At 36.3% G+C, this 21,867-nt stretch overlaps 1 pseudogene; it reads right to left on the bottom strand.

Annotated features, from left to right (window-relative positions):
* LOC123546011 (solute carrier family 23 member 1-like) overlaps positions 1 to 21,867 on the bottom strand; it is a 54,690-nt pseudogene that overhangs the window by 18,701 nt on the left and 14,122 nt on the right.

Here is a 21,867-nt window from a genome sequence, read left to right as displayed (position 1 = left end):
CCATTTTCATAAAACTGTTTCCTGTCTTCGGTTTTGTGTATTTGAAATATCGCCCCAATTTTACATTCATTACTAGGTGGACTGTAGTTTTCACCAATTATTTACTTTATTTCCTTACAAATGACGTCTATCTTAAAGGGAGACAACTATGAGAATAATTTAAATATCCAGTCATATGGGACCATTCTGCAAAACATGTAATGGACGGGTAGATTGTTGGAAAAGATGTTGTGTGTTTATACCCTGGTCACAAGAACGCTACGAGCTCCGTACGAGTAGGTTTTCAGTCGAATTTTGGCAAACTCGTCCGGCGTCCGCACGGAAATCATTGATTCGTTCGACCGTCTTGCGAATTTTTTGAACGCGTAGAGGATTCTGGAACTCGGTGAAAATGTTTCACCGAGCTCCCGAGTTCATTACAAGCTCGTAGGGATTTTCGAAGTCGGGAGCAGCTCACAAGAGCCGCGTACGGGAACCGCACGGGCCCCGGAGGAGCTCGTACGGGCATAGCACAGATCTGAAAAAAAAATGCGAGTCTTGCTGATGCTCGCACGACTATCGTAGGGGACTCGCACGATCAATTTACGATGTCCGTACAATATTAAGGACACCGTACGGAGAACGTGCGTTGACCGCACGGGGCTCGCAGGGCGTTACGATCAGCTGAGTAGCTACCAATGGACATTTTTTCAGACGTCGCAAAGCTAGCTTATTCTTGTCGCAGGGACACCATACAGACACCGTACCAGCGCCGTACGAGCCAACGGAGGTACGGCCGGACTCCTTCGAGCTCCGTCAGACTAGTCTGCGATGTCCGTACAGATACCCTACGATTGCATCCTCTAAAGATCGTAAGGGACACGTAAGTACTGTGACCAGACGCAACCATTGTACAGAGATCGTAAGGATTCCGAAATTGATCGAGTCGTACGATTTTTTAAAACGGTACGGACATAGTACGGTTTTGTGACCAAGGCATTACCAGATATTTCTGTGTTTTGGTGATTTATTCCTAAGCCTTAACGTTAAGTACGCAAATCGCCTAATTAATGCCTTGGTCACAAAATCGTAAGATGTCCGTACGGTTTTAAAAAATTGTATGAGTCCACCAATTTTAAAATCCTTAGGTCTCTGTACAGTCGTAGCGTCTGGTCACAGTACCTACGTGCCCCGTACGATCTATAGAGAATGCAATCGTTGGATATCCTTACAGACATCGCAGACAAGTCGTGTGGAGCTCGGAAGGAGCCCGGCCGTACCTTGTACGGTGCTTGTGGGAGCACGACACTCGTACGGTGTCCGCACGGTATCCGTGCAACAAGAATAAATCAGATCAGTTCGGCCACGTCTGAAAAAGTTCCATTTTCAATCGTAGGATATCCGTACGGACATCGCAGACAAGTCGTACGGAACTCGCAAAAGGCGCAGCCTACCTCGTACGGTGCCCGTTGGCTCGTACGGCGCTCGCACGGTGTCCTGCGACAAGAATAAACCAGTTTTGCGACGTCTGAAAAAATGTCAAATTGTAGCCACTCAGCTGATCGTAACGCCCTGCGAGCCCTGTGTGCACGTTCCCCGTTCGGTGTCCTTAATATCGTACGGAAATTGTACGTTGACCGTGCGAGTCTCCTGCGACAGTCGTGCGAGCATTAGCAAGCCTCGCAGTTTTCCAAATCCGTGTGATGCCCATACGAGCTCTTCCGGGGCCCGTGCAGTTCCCGTTCGGGGCTCTTAGGAGCTACTGCCGACTTCGAAAATCTCTACGAGCTCGTAAAGAACTCGGGAGCTCGGTGAAACATTTTCACCGAGTTCCCGAGTCCTCTACGAGTTCAAAAAATCCGTATGACGCTCGTACAAATCAACGATTTCCGTACGGACGCCGTACAAGTTTGTCAAAATTCGACTGAAAACCTACTCGTATGGAGCTCGTAGCGTTTATGTGACCAGGTTATTAGTCTTTTCTCCCGTTCATATATGCCCGGATTTAGTAAAAATATGTTTCATGCACGAATACTTTTAAAAAAATTTATAATCATATGTAAATTTGTATATTTCCAGTAGCCAATGAGTCGTATAATTCTTAGAATCGACAAACACAGATATATTTTTCATTATAAAAATATTCCGCTACCATACACAAAAGTTTGGCGATGATTTGTTCGAATTTCACATGTAATTCCATTAATATGTACACATACAAAGATGTATCATGGAACGCAAAAAGGTTTAACTTTAAACAATATAGTAAAAGAAGAAAGCAGAGATTTACCTGCAAACCGAAAAGAAAACATACTGGTGGCGACGGAACGTCCTCAACACCGTAAAGAATATATCTTGGTTCCTCAACGTCTATGTTAACGTCGCTTGTCTCTTCTGTCTTATTACGTTCGGAATCCATTATTTATTTTGATTATATGGAAGAAAGATGTAAGACAACACGATCATATATTTCACTAGTAAACTGTCTTTATAACAGCCTAACATAAATTCATGTGTGCAGGTAAATAGATAAAATCGTTTTTCTCGTCTCTGTTACGCTTAATTGCCCCCCAAATGCACGATGCATTTATTTTATTACATTCTTGAAAAAAAAAATAGCATACATTTGTTTTTAATTAATTCAAACAGCTTTTATGCAACTAAAGTTGAACTGAAATGCAACATAATGTTTAAATGTCATGTGTAATCAACCGCAATTAATTAAAATTTAACACTATATGTCGGCAATCGGATGATGACATAATAATAAGTGCACCTAATATTAGGCTTTCCTAAATTTCGGACTTAAAATCATGTGGCTTTTTCTTCTGTAGGCTTCTAAACACAGAAATGTGTTTATGATGCTCACTCATACCAACCCTAACTCTCATGACGAACTTATCTTAACGCCCGAGATCAAAATATGTATAACCCAGTTAATGTCGTGGTTGTAGGTGGACATGGACTCAGATTGTCATTATTAGGAATGTAAAACCTCGTTTAAAACATACACAACAAAACAAAATATGAGCCATCTGGAACTGCCACGTTCACATACGATACGCAGTGCATACTAAACGCTCTATAAATTCCCTAAAATTTTTCAAAATTGATCTTAAGTACACACGGAAGAATCTAGACCAATAGCTTATTAAAACATCTTTGTCGTCTTGATCTATGCGTGTCAGAATAATAATCGAGGATGTATTACAATAACATACAGATCATTTAAATATACAATATATGACGTCTATTTGCAATTTGTTTAAATATAAGTTGACACACAGACACAATTAAAATTGAAATGTTATGATACAGTATGCTTTTACATATCGTAATAAGACAAACAGAACTAAATTGTTTCTACACAGTCATAATTAAAATTGAAGTACTATAGTACATTATATACAATATCTACATTTCCTAACTTTATAATATCTAAAACGTTAAAGAAGAAGACAAAGAAGACAGATGAAATTCTATGTATCGAACTTGAAGTAAAAAAGCAATTTTTTCACGATCATTACAAATATGCAAATTTATATCAAATTTTGAGCTCTAACTATTCTATACATGTAATCAAGTCTGTAAAGAATGCATCCGAACAGAATAATACAGATTCGGTTTGACTGAGTCTGTTCATGAGAGGTAATGAAATGTGCAACATCCCTCACGCCCCTAGCACCGGCTTCAGCATAACTCGTTTACACGTTTGTTGAATGGACTCCATGGTCCCAAAGGACCATCAAAGATAACAACACTAAAACAACAAATTTTGTTTTTATATCATGTATTTTCAATAGTTTTAACCAAATTATACAAATTGTACCAGCGCAACGTCACGTGCATTGAATAATGAAGTCACAATGTCGTGATGCCAGAATACTTATCTATGTCGAAAAATATCAAATAGCTCTATATGATCTCTATACTTCTTTTACAGTGGAGTACGGCAGAGCATGTATATTTATTTTGGTGTATGCATTTATTTACATCTAAATTCTATATCTTTATTGACGTATATTTTGAAAGGAATTTCTGAATATTTATTATTCATATTATTTCGCATTCAAGCTTATTCTACTCCATTGCAATACCAATTTCATTTCACTAACATATATTCTTGCATTTCACCGTAACAAACTTCAGTATTACTCTAGGGTGTAAGGTATTACTTACCTACAAGAAGGGTGCACTTTATGTGGAATTATTAGTCCCCTACTGGTTGAAAACCAGTTTCGGGGACTATAGGAATGCACTTTTCCGTCATTCCGTCCGTCCGTCTGTCCGTCCGTCCGTCCGTCCGTCCGTCTGTCTGTCTGTCTGTCCGTCCGTCCGTCCGCAATTTCGTCTCCGGTCCATAACTCTGTCATCCATGAAGGAATTTTGATATTACTTGGCACAAATGTTCCCCATGATGAGACGACGTGTCATACGCACAACCCGGACCCCTAGCTCAAAGGTCAAGGTAACAATTGGAGGTCAAAGGTCAACAGGCCTTTTTTCCTGTCCGGTCCACAACTCTCTTATCCTTGAAGGGATTTTAGTATTACTTGGCACAAATGTTCCCCATGATGAGATGATGTGTCATGCGCAAATCCCGGACCCCTAGCTCAAAGGTCAAGGTCACAATTGGAGGTCAAAGGTCATCAGGGCTTTTTTCCTGTCCGGTCCATAACTCTCCCATCCATGAAGAGATTTTAACATTACTTGGCACAAATGTTTCCCGTGAGGAGACGACGTGTCATTCGCAAAACCTGGACCCCTAGCTTAAAGGTCAAGGTCACAATTGGAGGTCAAAGGTCAACAAGACTTTTTTCCTGTCCGGTCCATAACTCTCCCATCTATGAAGGGATTTTAAAATTACTTGGCACAAATGTACCTCATAATAAGATGATATGTCATGCACAACTTTCAGACCCCTGGCTCAAAGGTCAAGGTCACACTTAGCAGTCAAATGTTAACATAGCATGAACAGGGTCTGTTTCGTGTCCGGTCCATAAATCTGACATTCATTAAGGGATTTTAATATCACTTAGCACAAGTGTTCCCCATGATGAGACGACGTGTCATGCGCAAATCCCGGACCCCTAGCTCAAAGGTCAAGGTTACAATTGGGGGTCAAAGGTCAACAGAGTTTTTTTCCTGTCCCGTCCATAACTCTGCCATCCATGAAGGGATTTTAATATTACTTGGCACAAATGTTTCCCATGATGAGACGACGTGTCATGCGCAACACCCAGTACCCTAGCTTAAAGGTCAAGGTCACACTTTGAGATCAAAGGTCAAGAGGATTTTTTTCCTGTTCGGTCTATAACTTTGTCATGCAAAGCAGGATTTAGATATCAGTTGGCACAAATATTCCCCTGGATGAGACACAATGTCATGCGCAAGAACCAGGTCCCTAGGTCTAAGGTCAAGGTCATATTTAGAGGTCAAAGGTCAAATTCAAGAATGAATTTGTAGGGAACATTTCTTCTTCATGCATGGAGGGATTTTGATGTAACTTGGACCAAATGTTCACCACCATGAGGCACCCTTGTTTTTAGAATTACGTCCCTTTGTTTTACTATCAATAGATTTTATTGTGACTTTTTTATTACTGGTGGTAGAGAAAAATCGAGACCACTTTTCTGTGGTAGAGCATGCATGTTACATCCAATTTTTAGGTGTATTTTGACCTATCTCTACCTGGTAAAGAGTTTCTTGTGGATTTATATTATATAGATTTTTTTTTAAAAGGTTAATTTCCCTTTGTTGTTACTATAAATAACTTACATGATAACATTTTTATAATCAGCCAAAAAAAATTCAATATGAAAACAACTGTGGGTTTTTATATATGCACATTTTAATCCAAGTCTGTTGTTATAACATATTGTATATGTAGCACAATATTGTTTATACATCATTGACAGATATCAGTTCATTATGTTATCCTGCAGTAGAGAAAATTAGGTGCCTTCCAGTAGGGGACTTTGTATTGCATGGCAATACTTCATTCACTTGTTTACAATATCACAATACTTTTCCTGCATGTGCATATTCAGACATGTTCATTATATAATGATACTCGTTGTATATATAACATAAAAATTGAATTTCTTGAGACCTCTACAAGAATGACAATAGTTCAAGCCTTGAAACCAAAGCTTAGTATTACTAACGTATTTAAACAAAGGACTTATTTTATACCTCTTTCAAATAAAAAGGTTTTATTATGATTATTGTTGAGAATTATACTTTACATTATGATCTCATAAAGTGTTTTCCTGCCAAGTTTGACATCCATCTTGTTCTGAGATTGTTCCCCAAAAGAGTAAAATCCTAGAACATATCAAATATAATCTCCGGCTGGCTAAAATTGCCATAAGATTGTGAATACAAATGTTTCCTACGTATCCCCTTTCTTAATTCTGGCTTTGAAAAACAGATGTTTGATGTACAGCACCTTTACATTTTAACGATACATTTTACATTTTTATTGTGCTTAACGGGACATGTGGTTTACTCAAGGGTTTGCATGCATGGCTTGAACTGTTGATTGTCGTCTGCCTGTTCTGTTTGGGCCCTTTATGGTTTTTCTCTTGCTGTTCTGCCTTCAACAAAGACCGTTAGTACACGTTAATAAGCTTCTTTAGTATTGAATTTCATTTATTTTACACAAAATATCTGTGAATATTTTGTCATGTCGATTCAACATATCGCACCATATGAATAATATTGCCAGGGGAGGGTAAGTTTTTTTAATTGCCAAACTCAAACACATTGTTACTTCCCTTTATCGGTTCAGTAGACATTGCCATCACATATAAATTGGGCTGAATTTCAGCCGAGTCATGTTATTCATTTTTTTAATTTGTAGTTTGTATCTCAATAGTTAATTATGATATATTTTACTTGTAAAACGAGCAAAAAAAAAAAAAATAAAAAAAAAAAAAAATAGTGCAGTATCTTTTTCTGGTGTTGTGACGCGCACCTGCTAAAACTGTAAACACAGTATTTTGAGTACAGTTATAGAATTTGACGAATCGCATACTGCAAATATAGATACATTAAATACTTTCGTTAGGTTCTTAAAGGGTGACACATAAATGTCATTTGCCTGTATATTATTATGGCAATCATTTAATTTACTAAGCGTTGCCAAGCGTGTCTGTCGCCATTTTAGGATCACATGGTTTTACCATAGTCACGTGATTTTCTTGGAGGCAGGGACGATTGTTTGAAAATATTCCTGCGTGGAGGTTGGAAAATTGTATGAGACTCCATACATGAATGTACAAATAAGGTTAGAAATCTGGCAGATGGTATATCGGCGCAGCTATGAACCTTTACATATGTATATATCTATCAGTTCGGTCAGAAAATACATGTTTTGAATTTTGACACTCTACAGTTATTGACAAAATGGTAAAAATACTAAACGTATCCACACAAGCACATGCTAGATATCATAAAATATCTTATTTTTCCGATACCCGCAGCAGGTTATTGAAAATGTAATTCCGAATAGCGGTAAAGGCTAAAATACTCAAGTGCAAATATTCGACGAGCTTTAAAATGGTGACACAGAATATTCCCATTCACTCAAAATTGCATGAAGTATTGAAAAGCCAGAAGCAACAGACATAGCGTTTTAGGATTCTTTTTTGTCCATTGAGTTCATTACAGTGTCCATATTTTCAACTGCAACCTGATTCTCATATCCACCATTTGCAACCGTCTCCTTCAACATTTGACTGGCAACAAGAACAGGTGAATTCTTTGTCAAAAGTTGGAGACACTGGTATGTAAGAGCAACACTTGACTCGTTGTAGAAATTTTGTTACAAAAGGGTATTTGTAAACATCCGCGTAATGATCTGGATCTACGTTCCCGGATTCATTTTGTAAATCTTTCCGCCATGCAAGTAATCCGCTTTCTTTATCTGTACCTACATTTAGAAAAGATCAACGTTATAATGATTACATAGATTAAATAAATTTATTTCGTCAATAGCATAACAATAAAATATGTCAGTAGTAGTGCTCTCAAATTTAAAAAGTAAAAGAAGTAATAATCGAGAAGTACTACTGGTAAATACAAATTTATTCAGATATCTAACAGTAGTATCATGTATCATCAACAGGTTTACTTGTAATCAATTGAAAAACCGATCGTTTATACCGTTAATTTGCCGACAAGTCTTTTGGTTGAAAAAACACATCTAAAGACGTCAATAGATCTGCGAAGGAAAAAATGATTATGTTGGCCAACACACGAAACTACATTCCAAAATATTCCAAAAGTGTAACACAATGAATATTTCTTAAATTTCTTACCAGGCACAGTATTATTCAATACATAACCAACGATCCCACCAACATTGAAGTACCGAGCAGAAGCTGAACAATCTGGTCTACATCTTCATATCCTGTGGAAGCAAAGGCATTATTAACAAGAGCACCGCCTTGCGGGTGCTGACGCTCATCTGATTTTTTTTGTGTAATAGAAATATTGTCCTACCCATGATTTTCTAAGTCTAAAAAGGGCCATCATTCTCGCAAAAAGCAGGATAGAGTTATGTTTCTTGATGTACAGTGTCCACTTATGATGGTGAAAAACTGTTGCAAGTTTTAAAGCAATAGCTTTGATAGTTTATGAGAAAAGTTGACTTAAACATAATACTCAACCAAGAAAATGATTTTCTAAGTCCAAAAGGGGCAATAATTATTGCAAAAAGCAGGATGGAGTTATGTTGCTTGCTGTACAGGGTCAGCTTATGATGGTGAACAAGTGTTGCAAGTTTCAAAGCAATAGCTTTGATAGTTTAAGAGAAAAAGTTGACCTAAACATAAAACTTAACCAAGAAATCTGATATTTTCTAAGTCCAAAAGGGGCCATAAATCTTGCAAAAAGCAGGACGGAGTTATGTTTCTTGCTATACAGGGTCAACTTATGATGGTGAACAAGTGTTGCAAGTTTTAAAGCAATAGCTTTGATAGTTTAGGATAAAAGCTGACCTAAACATAAAACTTAACCAAGAAAACTGATTTTCTAAGTCCAAAAGGGGCAATAAATCTTGCAAAAAGCAAGATGGAGTTATGTTTCTTGATGTACAGGGTCTGCTTATGATGGTGAACAAGTATTCCAAGTTTCAAAGCAATAGCTTTGTTAGTTTAGGAGAAAAGTTGACCTAAACATAAAACTTAACCAAGAAATCTGATATTTTCTAAGTACTAAAGGGGCCATAAATCTTGCAAAAAGCAAGATGGAGTTATGTTTCTTGCTATACAGGGTCAGCTTATGATGGTGAACGAGTATTCCAAGTTTCAAAGCAATAGCTTTGATAGTTTAGGAGAAAAGCTGACCTAAACATAAAACTTAACCTGGCAACGCCGACGCCGACGCCGACGCCGACGCCGACAACCGCTCAAGTGATGACAATAACTCATCATTTTTTTTCAAAAAATCAGATGAGCTAAAAATGAGCGTGCTAATGTCTCACTTCACTAAATGTGCTAAATGGTAATCACATAAATGATGGTAGCGAGTTCTCGAGCAGAATGGTCGGTTTTGGATACAAGTTCATAATTCTTATTTGATTGTTAGATTGATCTCAGGGACAATACTCAGACAGTGGATATTTTTATAGACTGTATTACTTTTCTCAACAATAGTCTTTACGTGTCCTGTAGACGCCTTAACTATTGGCTCAGTGTATATTTTCCATTCTATTTTTTTTTGTGATCCATTTATCTGTATGCTAGAGCTCTGCTTATGGCGGTGCTAGTGGATTTTATTTCATTACCACTCGTGAAGAGACTCAATGTTATTATTTCGCTTGGCTGTATTTGATATAGTAATGCTTCCAAATGATCATCTTATAGATTGTTTAGTACTACTATATACCTGTATTGAATTTAGCAGCAAGTTCCGGATCCTTGAACAGTTCGCGCATCATCAAAGCCAATATAAATGATGTCCTAATACGGTAATGGTTCTTGTTGAGTCTCTATGCATTTCAATGTTGATAATCATGTCCCCATTATTATACCGAGCACTACTGTCACTACTCCTCCGATGATTGGATTCGGTATTATAGTAAGAACGGCCCCAAACTTCCCAACAACACCACCGATCACAAGTATTAGCCCTGCTTTCAGAAATACCGCCCGTCTCGCAACCTTTAAAATGTTAATAATGATTCAACTAAGAAACATTATTTCATAGAGCTACTGCGTTTTTTTAGTAACCAAGAAAATATAAACCGATTTAAACTACTACAATGGTGGACATTACCTTTGTTATTCCTATAGCTGCTATGTTCTGACTGTAAGAAATAGTACCATGGGCAGCCCCTACCATACGGGACAAGATACTGGCAATACCTTCTATAGCTATTCCACGGTTGACAGCGTGGGGAGGTGGTGGCGGTAATCCGGGCTGCTGCATGATAACCGCAAAAGAGTGACTACCAAGAAACCAACGTATCCCAGAGCTAAATAATGGCATCCCGAACTGAACTAAAATACAAAACTAAGGGTGTTTGTTGTCTTTGAATGATGTTGAAGTATCTAAAGCAAACCGCATTTTTTTTATCTTGAATAAAACAAATACAAACTAGTACGTAGACAAAGTAACAGAATTTATTTACAGAAGATATTTAATGCTAATAATTTAAGGTCGATTATGCTGAAAGTTTGCAAGACATCTGAACCACCTCGGTCAGCTTCACCGAAGAACCAGTACCACAGATATCCAATACGGCGTGGTCCTAGTCCTACAATGGGACTCGAGCAACGGCCCTCGGCACCTAATCCATTAGAACACAGCTACACACACAAAAAAAGGTTTAGTATTTCTACTTTAAAAAAACAAAAAAACTTATGATATGAAATTATTTACAAAATTCAAGCGAGCATGTAATTTCCCGTATAAAAATAAAATGAGGTATGTAAGCTATGATATTTGTTTAGATGAATGAAAATAAAATGAATATATTACTTACTTAAAACGTTTCGAAGCTACATGAAACGTGAAAGATAAAGTTATTTAATATACGAATTTATGAAAAAAGCAAGATACAAGATATTTTAAAAATCCCTGTTGATACAGTTACTTATAACTTTATTAAATACAATGGTACCATGTTTAATGTTTGATATTCTGCTTATAAACTAAACCTAATATTTAATAGGCCATGAAGAAAATGGCACTCAAGCCGTTGAAAATATCGTTACGTCTATAGTGGTTTAAAATTGAGAGAAAATACGTTACCAGCGACATATACCTTTTAATGTTATCTTGGAACATACTACAATACTTATAACTGTTTTAACTAAGCAGACTTTTACGGATATGAGTAAAACTAAAATAAATTCAATATGAAATATCTTTAGAGGGTCTTGCACTTCAAACCTGCATAGAAGCTGTACTTAAAGTGACAGAAACAAAAAAGCATGAGATTTTAGTTTTACTGTATATATAACAAACAACTATCTTTATTGTGTGCAGGTGATTTAGCCTTAATTGCAGACAGAGTCGTCGGGATTCAAGGATTATTTGTTTTTTTAAATGTTTTTTGTAATAAAAGGAAAGTAAAGTTAATTCTACAAAATCTAAAGTTTTTGATTATTAAAAAAGGTGAAAGACTATAAACAGAACAGTGGGTGAATAATGGCCAAACTTTTGAAGTTATTAATAGCTTTATTTACGTAGGTGTTACATTAACACAACAGTTGTCCTTCAATAGAATAGCAAGCGATTAAGTTTCTTCTCATCACGGTCCTGATAAATATATATGTGTATTGACAGTTACCATAAAAGGTATGTTTAGCATGTTTGATACAAAAATTAGTCCAGTCTTATTATACGGGGCTGAGATTTGGGGATATACAAGTTAGAAATTAGTACATAATTATGTATGTAAAAGATATACATGTTTCAAATATAAAACAACAAATGCTGCAGGCCGATTGCTGGAGGTTTCCAATGTTCATACATTCCACAAAAAGGTCGTAAGATACTGGTGTATTTTTAAAATGGAACGACATAGGCTTGTAAAAATGTTATCTTGTTATCCTATGCTGAAGTGCTTAGACAAAAGAGGTCAAACAAATTGGTGATGTGGTGCAAGACATATGCTATGTAGTAATGTGTTTGGATATATATTCAGTATGACCAATCTTTGAACAATGAAGTCTTTGTTAAAAAATTGAAGGACCAATATTTGCCGGAACGGCACTCGATGATACATGATAACCAAATTGTATGCGTATTGGCATTTAAGACTACTTTTGAACATGAAACAAAATTTAAGTGTTCTAACGATTATCCCAATATGCATGTTTCTGTTAAAAGACGCTTACGCTAAAATGACGTGACATTAACGTGCGATGGCATCAATGTTTTTGTTGCGACCAAGAAAGAGTTCTACTGTATTTTATCTACTGTTTCAGATTAAGGGCATATTAGAATTAAAATAATGTAAAGCAAAATCGTGTTTGCCTAAATTAATACACTCAAAATCAGTTATACGTCGCCAGGATAATTTACTCGGGCTACGCCCTCGTGAAATTATTCCGCGGACATATAACCTCTTTCCGCGTATAAGTAACGATAAAACACGATTTTTCTATACATTACTGCATATAGAAATGACTTAGGAATGTGCCATGGATTCGGATTTGACCAGTTTGTTTCTTTCTAGTCATATTTTCTGTACAATTTCCCTCGACACTCGAAAAGTGAAAATTCTAACGTGTTTATCGCAACATTAGAGAGTTTGAGATTTCGAACTTCGCCTTCCCCTTCAACGTCTCTCATATATATTTTGGGTAAAACGTCACCGATATGCGTGTAGTTTATTTATATCACACGTTGCTACTAAAGTTTTCCATGTAATATCACGTAAGCCTAAGACTTCTCTTTATTACTATGCGAAACAAAAAGGTTAGTTTCAGGATTTCTGCTTATTAAGTTATTTGATTATCCATATATATAATTAGACTAAATTTGATGCGAACCACTATCAATAGGTATAAGAATAATGAAGTTTTGTATGGCTAATGATTTTAACTAAATACATTGAATTGAACTTGGAAGTATGAAGTTATCAATTGATTTTGAGAAACTTTGAGATTTTGTTCAAACTTTAACTTCTACGGCACATTTGTGTCCCCAGGCGGTATCGATTATACCAGATGGGCATTTTTGTCGTACGAAGTGAAGTTTTGAACGTCCGAATATGTGATATCACGAAAGTCGAAACTTCATGCTTTTTACATCTACTCTGTCCACATACTCGGTATCAAAGACTGAAATCTTGATGGAGGCACATGGCATGATAGTCATTTTACTTGAGAAATAAATAATTACTCGCGATTATCATTTGGTGGAATATTTTATTTTCACATCCAAATAAAATCAATCTGTTTTTGTCGGACACTGAGTACGACAATTGCGTTTTAATTATAAACATAAAATGGTACTAGTAATACGGAAAATTCCTTTGAAGCATCAGACAATTTCAGATCTGTGATATCATGATGAGAGACGTTTCCTGTTAGCCGTATGGAATAACTCCATTCTTGAAATGCACGGAACCAAAGCCTGGCAGAAGAAAATTGTGGGTTAATTCCCCCTTTGATGCTTACATTTTACAAAGAAAGTCGGTCTTGAAACTCGGTGTGACCCTACCCCTACCCCCCCCCCCCCCCCCCCCGTCCCCTGAAATGGGCGAACCCCTCTTTAATGTTGGTGTCCCTCTAACCAAAATTCCTGGATCCGCAGAAGCTTTACTTATAAAATAGTATATCAAAATCATATTGTGCTGTCTGAGAGTTTGGCATTATACAGAGTCATACATAGTGTCATTATCGCGTCGATATGATCATTATAGGTTATTAACTTTGTATGTGGATATATGCACGAGTTCTGCAGAGGTAATATTGCGCGACTTTAGGAGAGCAATATTGTCCGCGAAAGAATGATGATAACGTTTTTATTACATATCCACTATCAAATGATTAATTTATATCTAAATTATCGTTCTGTCACGAAAGACAGGAAAAAATACGGAAAACAGTTCTCCGAAAACGCAATAAACAAATCAAACTGACGCGCATTAATATTTTCCGCGAAAATGACGTCAACTTGTTGTCGCAACGTGCGCTCGGACGCCACGGACGTCACGCGATTCTTTCCATTACAACGTTAAGAAAACACTCCACGTCCTATATTAGTCCAACTCATTTCAGTCTGATAAATTACTACGTGCCAGTATCTAATAGGTCCGATTAATCAAAGTGTAAAAGTAAACAAAATATTGCATAAATTACAAATTAAACAAACACACAATTACAATAGCAACAAAAATCTAAAGAACGAGATCCGCAATGGACGGACCGTCAGGGGAGGTAAATAGAGTCACGGATTGGGACTAGTCCGATATGAAAGCGTTCAACGTCATGACATGGAAAAATATTGCACGATCGCGGTCCATTGAAACCCAATGGAAAATAATTTTAGGTATGTAATAATCGTTTTTATTTCCTCTCATGTATGATTTACAATCGTGCATTGTATACTGACTATACTGACATAATTTTATATAAAACCTAAATGTTCGGAGCAACACTAACGAGTTTTTACATTGTTCACATTGTTTTATCGTTTTATTTATTTATTTATTTATTTTTGTTTGTTTGTTTGTCTGTTTGTTTTGTTGTTGTTTTTTTTTTTGGTAATCGCTCTATATTAATTAAAATGTTTTTAATTTTTTCATTTTTAAAACCACTTGTAAAATTCCTGCCATTTCGGACAATTTGTATCAAAATGCACGAAAAACACGATCATAATTATAGATAAATTGAATGGGCGGATTAAAAGAAGTAAGGTTCATTCTAATGTTTGAAATCTCAAGGAATTTTAATCGAACTTCAACTTCATACGTTAACTTCGCAAGAGACGTTGAAGGGGAAGGCGAAGGTTGAAATCTCAAACTCTCTAATAATGAAATTGTTATTACTTGATTCTGTTCCTTGGTGGATTATATATTTGCAATATTGATTCGGATTTCATCATTTTCAGCTTTTAAAGTTATTCTTGCATTGAAAATTAAGTCATCCTTGCTTTACACATCAGTTTCACTTTCATTTGTAGAGAAATTTATAAATATTTGGAAGAAGTGGATTTTGTAAGTAACAAGGTAAGTTATTACCAACAATTTATTTATTCTGTTTTTGTTTAACAATGCATTTGAGTGCCAATTCACATGCGTGGATCTATCTTAGCAAGTCACATAAAGTGATCACCTACTTTAATATTGGAAAAAAATAATAGCATGATTTAGAAGACCTTTTGCTCAGTTACAGATTTTTATAGCTTTATAAAGGTGACTTGCAGTCAAAGTAAAATTTTGATGTATGTTTTAATGCGTATAAATTTGAAGTTCTTTTGAAGTGTAAACAATAGACCATGTAACTTTTAGCGCGAATTTACTACACATGTACATATGCTACACTCGACAGGTGGTTCTGTCCAAGGTTTTTCCAATTATTAAAGCGAGCTGTTTTAAAACAAATTCCAATGTCCTGCAGTTACTGAATGCTCAAGGGGGCAATTTATCTTTTACCAGCTCTTATATTAAGGTCCAATTATAGTCCAAATCTTAGGACGATTTGAGACCGCGTGATAACTTTTGACTCGCTGTCTTGGTGGGAATGTTTTCTGGTACATACATCTCTGATAATTAATTTATGTTGACATTAAAGCATTAAATTGCCTCGTTGACATGTTTTGAATGTATATTTTGTGTTCTGTTTCTGCCATTTAATGCTATATATAATTTGAAACCGGTGTCAGGGTAGATTTCTCTTTGCGCCTGTTTACACATATTTCAGAAGATTTAAGTCTCTTTTTTTTAGTTATAAGGTGTGTTCAACCAAAGGTGATGTTTCTACATGAATATTAATGTTTGATTTATTGGAGCAAGTAAGTTTGACCAGTATGTTATGACGTTTTTACTTTTTAATGTCATTGGTTTCCTAACATTAAAATGCAGATACAGGTAAGGCTTAGAGGGATGACAACTATAAAATAACAGATCATAAAACAAGTCATCCCGATAAAGCCAAATAAGTAAGGCTAGTCCAGGGATTAAGTTTATCGTTTAGCACACAGTGTACAACTATAGCTTTCGTTGCCTTGATCTTTGCTGCTTTTCATGTAGATCTTTTGACATGGAGTTCTCAGCATCTGGACACCATTATTTTTGAAGGAGACTATGTTTATCGAACTATTGTCAATGAAAGGTTTAATGGAGATGTAAATGATTTGTTCGGTCATCACGATTTACCTGCAGAAGTGACTATATTTGGCACTAACTATGAACAAACTTTAAAAAACACGCTTTTTGGTGCAGTTAACACTCATCCAGCTGTAACCGAAGCAGGAGGTGTTTTACTGATTGATGCTTTACATGTTGCATTTGCTGAGTCACAATGGCTGATATGTACTTTTGGTGGAAGTACAGTTGCATTTTTTTTTATTGATCCTGAAAACATATTATTATTTGATTCCCATTCCCGCAATGTTGATGGATTTGTTGATCTTGATGGTTCAAGTGTTTTGTTGCCTTTCATCAGCATTTTGTCACTTTCAGCATACCTGAATCGCATATGCAGCAATCCAGTTTTTAATATATCATCTGTTTCAGTCAGAAGAAGTGACAGTACTGTTGTATCTTCAGCGTTTTTATTGTTTGTTTGGGTTTAACGCCGTTTTTCAACAGTATTTCAGTTATGTAACGGCGGGCAGTTAAGCTAACCAGTGTTCCTGGATTCTGTACCAGTACAAACCTGTTCTCCGCAAGTAACAACCAACTTTCCCACATGAACATGAACCAGAGGTGGAGGACGAATGATTTCAGACACAATGTCTTCTATCAAATCGTCACGGAGAACATACGCTTCGCCCGGGGATCGAACTCACGATCCCGCGATCTGTAGATCTGCGCTCTCCCTACTGAGGAAAGCGGGCGGGCGTGTTTAGGAGAAACATTTGTTCATGTTATAACTCCCAACAGCTCAGAACCGATAGAGTTCTCTAATGATACTGATGCTGGCAATTCCAGTTTGAACATGTCCGATGACATTGGTACGGTTGCAGTCGAATTTGTGGATGCTTTATCTATGCACGTTACTGATCACACTTATGTCGCACTTGCTGGTCGAACCCCTAAAGGACTGAAAAAACGTGGTAAAAACGTAGGAGACATACAGCTGTTAATGACTGCTTGACATCTGTATATACTGCTGAAAATAGCCAAGTAAATGAGGAGCAAATAATGGCTTGTGTAGCAGCACTTGAGGAAGTTTTTCTATCAGCCAGAATAAAAATTCGCTAAGTGCAGATAAGCCTTCGAGGAATGTACCCAGTAGGGACATGCTGTGTAATAGGGAATATGAGCATTACATACAAATAACCCTAGTTATTGGTGTTGCTGCTGCGATCGATTTCTGTTTAGTAGTGAGGTTCATCATATGGCCTTATATAAAAGTAATGGTTTGCTAGATGATTTCGGAATAGATCCAAATCTTTTTCCACATGTCGTACAATAACAAAGAATGAAATGCCTGTAATATGCTCTTGACTGAATGGTCTTACAATTGATGCAATATCTTTTGAAGTATTTTGTTTAAGTTATCTTGAAAAAGTACAAGTCTGTATGACGATGGTCCTTCTTCCAGGAGGACAATATGCTGAAAAAGGTTTAGTAATTGACCTTCCTAGAGACATGGAGCCAACTTTAGGAGAGTTTCATGGGCTGGATGGAATGTGTATAGTTCGGTTTGAGCATGGTTTAGCCTTAGGGTCTGCTGGAAATTTTCTAATAGACCCATTTTAGGTAGTTAGGGCTGCTTCTTGGTTACAAGAACACAATGCTTTGTATAGAAGTAGTAGTATTTCTGAAGTGATCAATTTGAATGAGTATAGATCTACAGACATTGGAATCTTAGAAATACAGCTAATTCTTTGGAACAGGTCACAATAGTTCCAGTTGATTTTTCTAGTAATTACAACTGTGCACACGTTGATATGGGAGACAGACCTAATGTTGTTTTGCGAAGCAATAATGCTAATCAAGTGTCTGTTTATGAGATAGAGTATGGTGAAAAGAAAGCATTTCCATGGCTGTTTCCAGAAGGGAGGTTCGGATTTACCTATAATCACACTAAACGTATCAAGCCATCTCTCTATTTTTGTTATCGTTTGTTCAGTAGGCATGGGTTTTGGCAAAAAGACCAATTGATGACAGCTATACACTTTGAAAGAAGATTTGCATGACTTTTGAAATATGTAATTGGTGGTCCAGACAAACCTAGGCCAGGTGAAATATTACTTTCTACGTGTCGAGTTTCAAAACAGAGGATCGCCACATTATCATTTATTCGTCTGGATTGAACATTTACCACTTGGAGTGAATTCCAGCACATCTGAAGTAATTAAACAATGTATTTCTTCAACCATTCACCCACATATTCCTTCCAATGAACAAGATTCCCATCTTCATGATTTAGTTCTTAAACTTCAAACACATTCCCATTCGAAATATTGTATGCCTTGGATAAAGCCACCATATCGTTTAGACTTCCCCAAACGTGAATGTAAAGAAACACATATCGTGTCCCATATTATGGCTGTAAAAAACAAAGGTAAATTTTATGAAACTTTCCGGCCCAAAGACTCCTTGTTTATTAAATCTTACAATTCCTCTATCTTAAGACATTGGCGTGCAAATATGGGCATTCAGTTAGTTAATGACGCTGACGGAGGGAGCAGCTTACTACGTTTGCCATTACCTTTGCAAGTCTGAGCCAGATGAACTGCTATTAGATATTTGATAAACACAGTTTTTCGCAACAATCCAACTATGCCGCCCTTTCAGGGATCTGTGTACTAAAATATAGACGCATGTCTCTCAAGAAGCTGCTTTTAGGCTTAGCAATCCTAAGCTTATTCAGTCGTAAAAAACAGTAGTTTATGTAAATACCCGGTCACAGCATAAACGTTTCAAAATGTTGAAGTCGTTTAATGAAATTTCTGCCTTGGATGACTTGGACACCAATATCTTTATTTCTAACATTCTAGATTACTACAGAGACCGCCCTCTGTATTTAGAACATGTCTCTTTGTAATACTTTGCTGCTTGGTACATAAATGCCCTGGACCATCCGACAAAACAAACACGAAAGTCATCTGAAAGAATATTTTTACCAACATACAACATATGGCTGAGGATACGCATTTCCTCAGTTGTTTTACGATTTTCTACTCATTCTATATCCAATGACGATTACTACTTTTCCCTGTTAATGCTTTTCTTGCTGCACAGGAATGAAACTGAAAAAGTTGGTAACTACTATCAGCCAATGGCTAAACATGCATTGTTAGATTTTACTATGCAGCTTCACAACTCTTTCTTAATGCAGGTGGAAACCAGTATCCGTCGCATACGGCTTGCTGGATCGAAACATTGCAAATGATGTTCATGTTGCAATTGATGTTTGTGGAACGTCTCAACCAGTAGCATCTAATATTTTCATAAATAAGTCCATTTCTGAAGAAGATCTGATTTCAGCGCACTACCACCCTGATGTCTGCATGTCTCATGACAAATGGTAAATTCCAAGTTCAGTTGCTAAGGTTACCTTCCTGTCTAAAAATGCTTTGATTGTTGTAAAGAATCATTTTGAGTCTTATACAGAAACCCCATTAAGACTCTTTATAACAGGTGGTGCAGGAGTTGGCAAGTCATTCCTTTTAAAGATGGTTGTTGCTTTCCTGCAGTTGAGAACTGTCATAATCTCTGGTGTGTCTCCTGTTAAATATTCAGCGCCGACAGGTAATGCCGATCAGGTTTCTAGGGCTAGAGGACAGTGAAAAGGCACAAACTGTAAAAATGGCGCTTTTTGCGGATGACGCACTGAAAAATTATGAGGCTGGTGATAGAATCAGCATCAAAGATGCATACCGATGGAAAGAAAGTTCAACATTTTCGACTAAAAAACATCTAAAGTTGAAGTAAGTATTCATTCTCACCTCTCACCGATAATTTCACTGAAAATGATTTTGTCCCCTTTTTTTCCAGTAAACCTTCATTTTCCAAAAAAATCATCACAAAGACCTATTATTAGCTTGTCTTCAGATTTATTCATAAAATTTTATGACAAAAAAAAAATCAGAACAGATTATTCTTAAATACTCTTGCAATACTTGTCTTACATCAACAAAATATACCAATGCCTGCGATTTTCACTCAGTTTAAATATTTTCACATATGAATGTTTTGGGTGTCATGCCCTATATTTAAAGCTTTATAGCCTTATATTTTAGTCAGGTCACACTGTGAAGTATAACATTCTGCAAAATATTTTTTTAAGTCACTTGCCCTTATAATTTCACACTTCAAGAAAGACTATATTCACACCAGTATGTTATTACATCAGGAATTATTCAATTGTACATTAATCAACATTTTTCCTGTCTAGTTTCTGCCACCAGGACCTCTGATGTTTGAGCTCAGAGATGAAGATTGTATCAAAGATGCTGATTTTGATCAAGATGTACGGTCTACACAGGAACCAAAAGAAATAACAGTCATTTGCATATCCTCTGCCCACAAGTACCAGTGCTGCCCCAAACCAGGTACACTGTAGTTTTATTGTCAATCCTATACAAGTTTCCAATTTCCTGATTTCATTGCCTGACCATCATGAACTTATTTATGCTTTCAGTTTGCTCTTTTTATAAAGTCTGCTAATATCTGATTAATTTGACTAAGTCGGTTCCGTTCTGTACTGTAATGTTAGTTTACACTATTAACTAGTGTGGTGATATCACACACTCAGCAAAACAAGAATATCTAGACTGAAGCTTGTATTGTTTGAACATTGCTTATGGATGTTGGTATTACCTGTAGACAAATTTTCTATGCATAAACTCATGCGCATTTATCTTTGTCAAAGCATTATCTCAGAAAACAGTTTCCATTTAGTTATACTTTATACAAGTGCGTTTGCATTTCTACACCTGGCACTAAGTATATTTCACTACTTTCAAACAATGTTTTATTATACTGATGTAACCCTTTACTTCACAGAAAAGTATCTTATCCATATTTTACTTGACCATTCTATTCCAGAATGCAGATACAAAAATCTGGACAATGGGAAGTGCCCATTATATAGTTGCGAGTCACTAACTCAGACCAAACACTACAACACTGCTGTTATCATTGTATGCCACGGCGGCAGTTACATTATATCAGTATTATTTGATATTAAAAAATATTCTCCCTCCCAGTTATACTACCAGTTCAGTGTTAGTTGTAGATAAAAGATGTAGACTAAAACAGCAAAACGACTACGGTAAAATTAGTAATTTGTATTGAATAAAATGAGAATTTATATACATGTATATATTGTTGCAAAAGAATTAATAGTAACAGGTTATAGTATAAAAATACATATATCTATGAATATCTTTATGTAAGCTCCATCTAAGCATGATACCTTAAGACTTGTATATTTTAACTAGACTTCCTGTGTCAGAAAATTATACAAAGCACGCAGTTATATTAACATATTGCGTGATTGTATACAAGTGTGTCAATAGAAGCATTTGGTAACAAAAAACAAACTTAACATTGGGCCATTGTACATATGTTGTGCACAATAAGTATGTTTGGTTCCGATTATGCTATTTGTGACCAACATCAATAAAATAAATTTTCATTGTCATTGTTGTTAACTAATAAAATTTAAAATCCTGGAAAAAAGTTTATATTATATTGTTAAAAGTCCAACTGTGTTGGCTATTTTTTACTAACTTATAGTCTGT

The sequence above is a fragment of the Mercenaria mercenaria genome, chromosome 9 (assembly GCF_021730395.1).
Source record: "Mercenaria mercenaria strain notata chromosome 9, MADL_Memer_1, whole genome shotgun sequence".
In the NCBI taxonomy this organism is placed as follows: Eukaryota; Metazoa; Mollusca; class Bivalvia; order Venerida; family Veneridae; genus Mercenaria; species Mercenaria mercenaria.
This window is presented reverse-complemented; position numbering and strand designations above follow the sequence as displayed.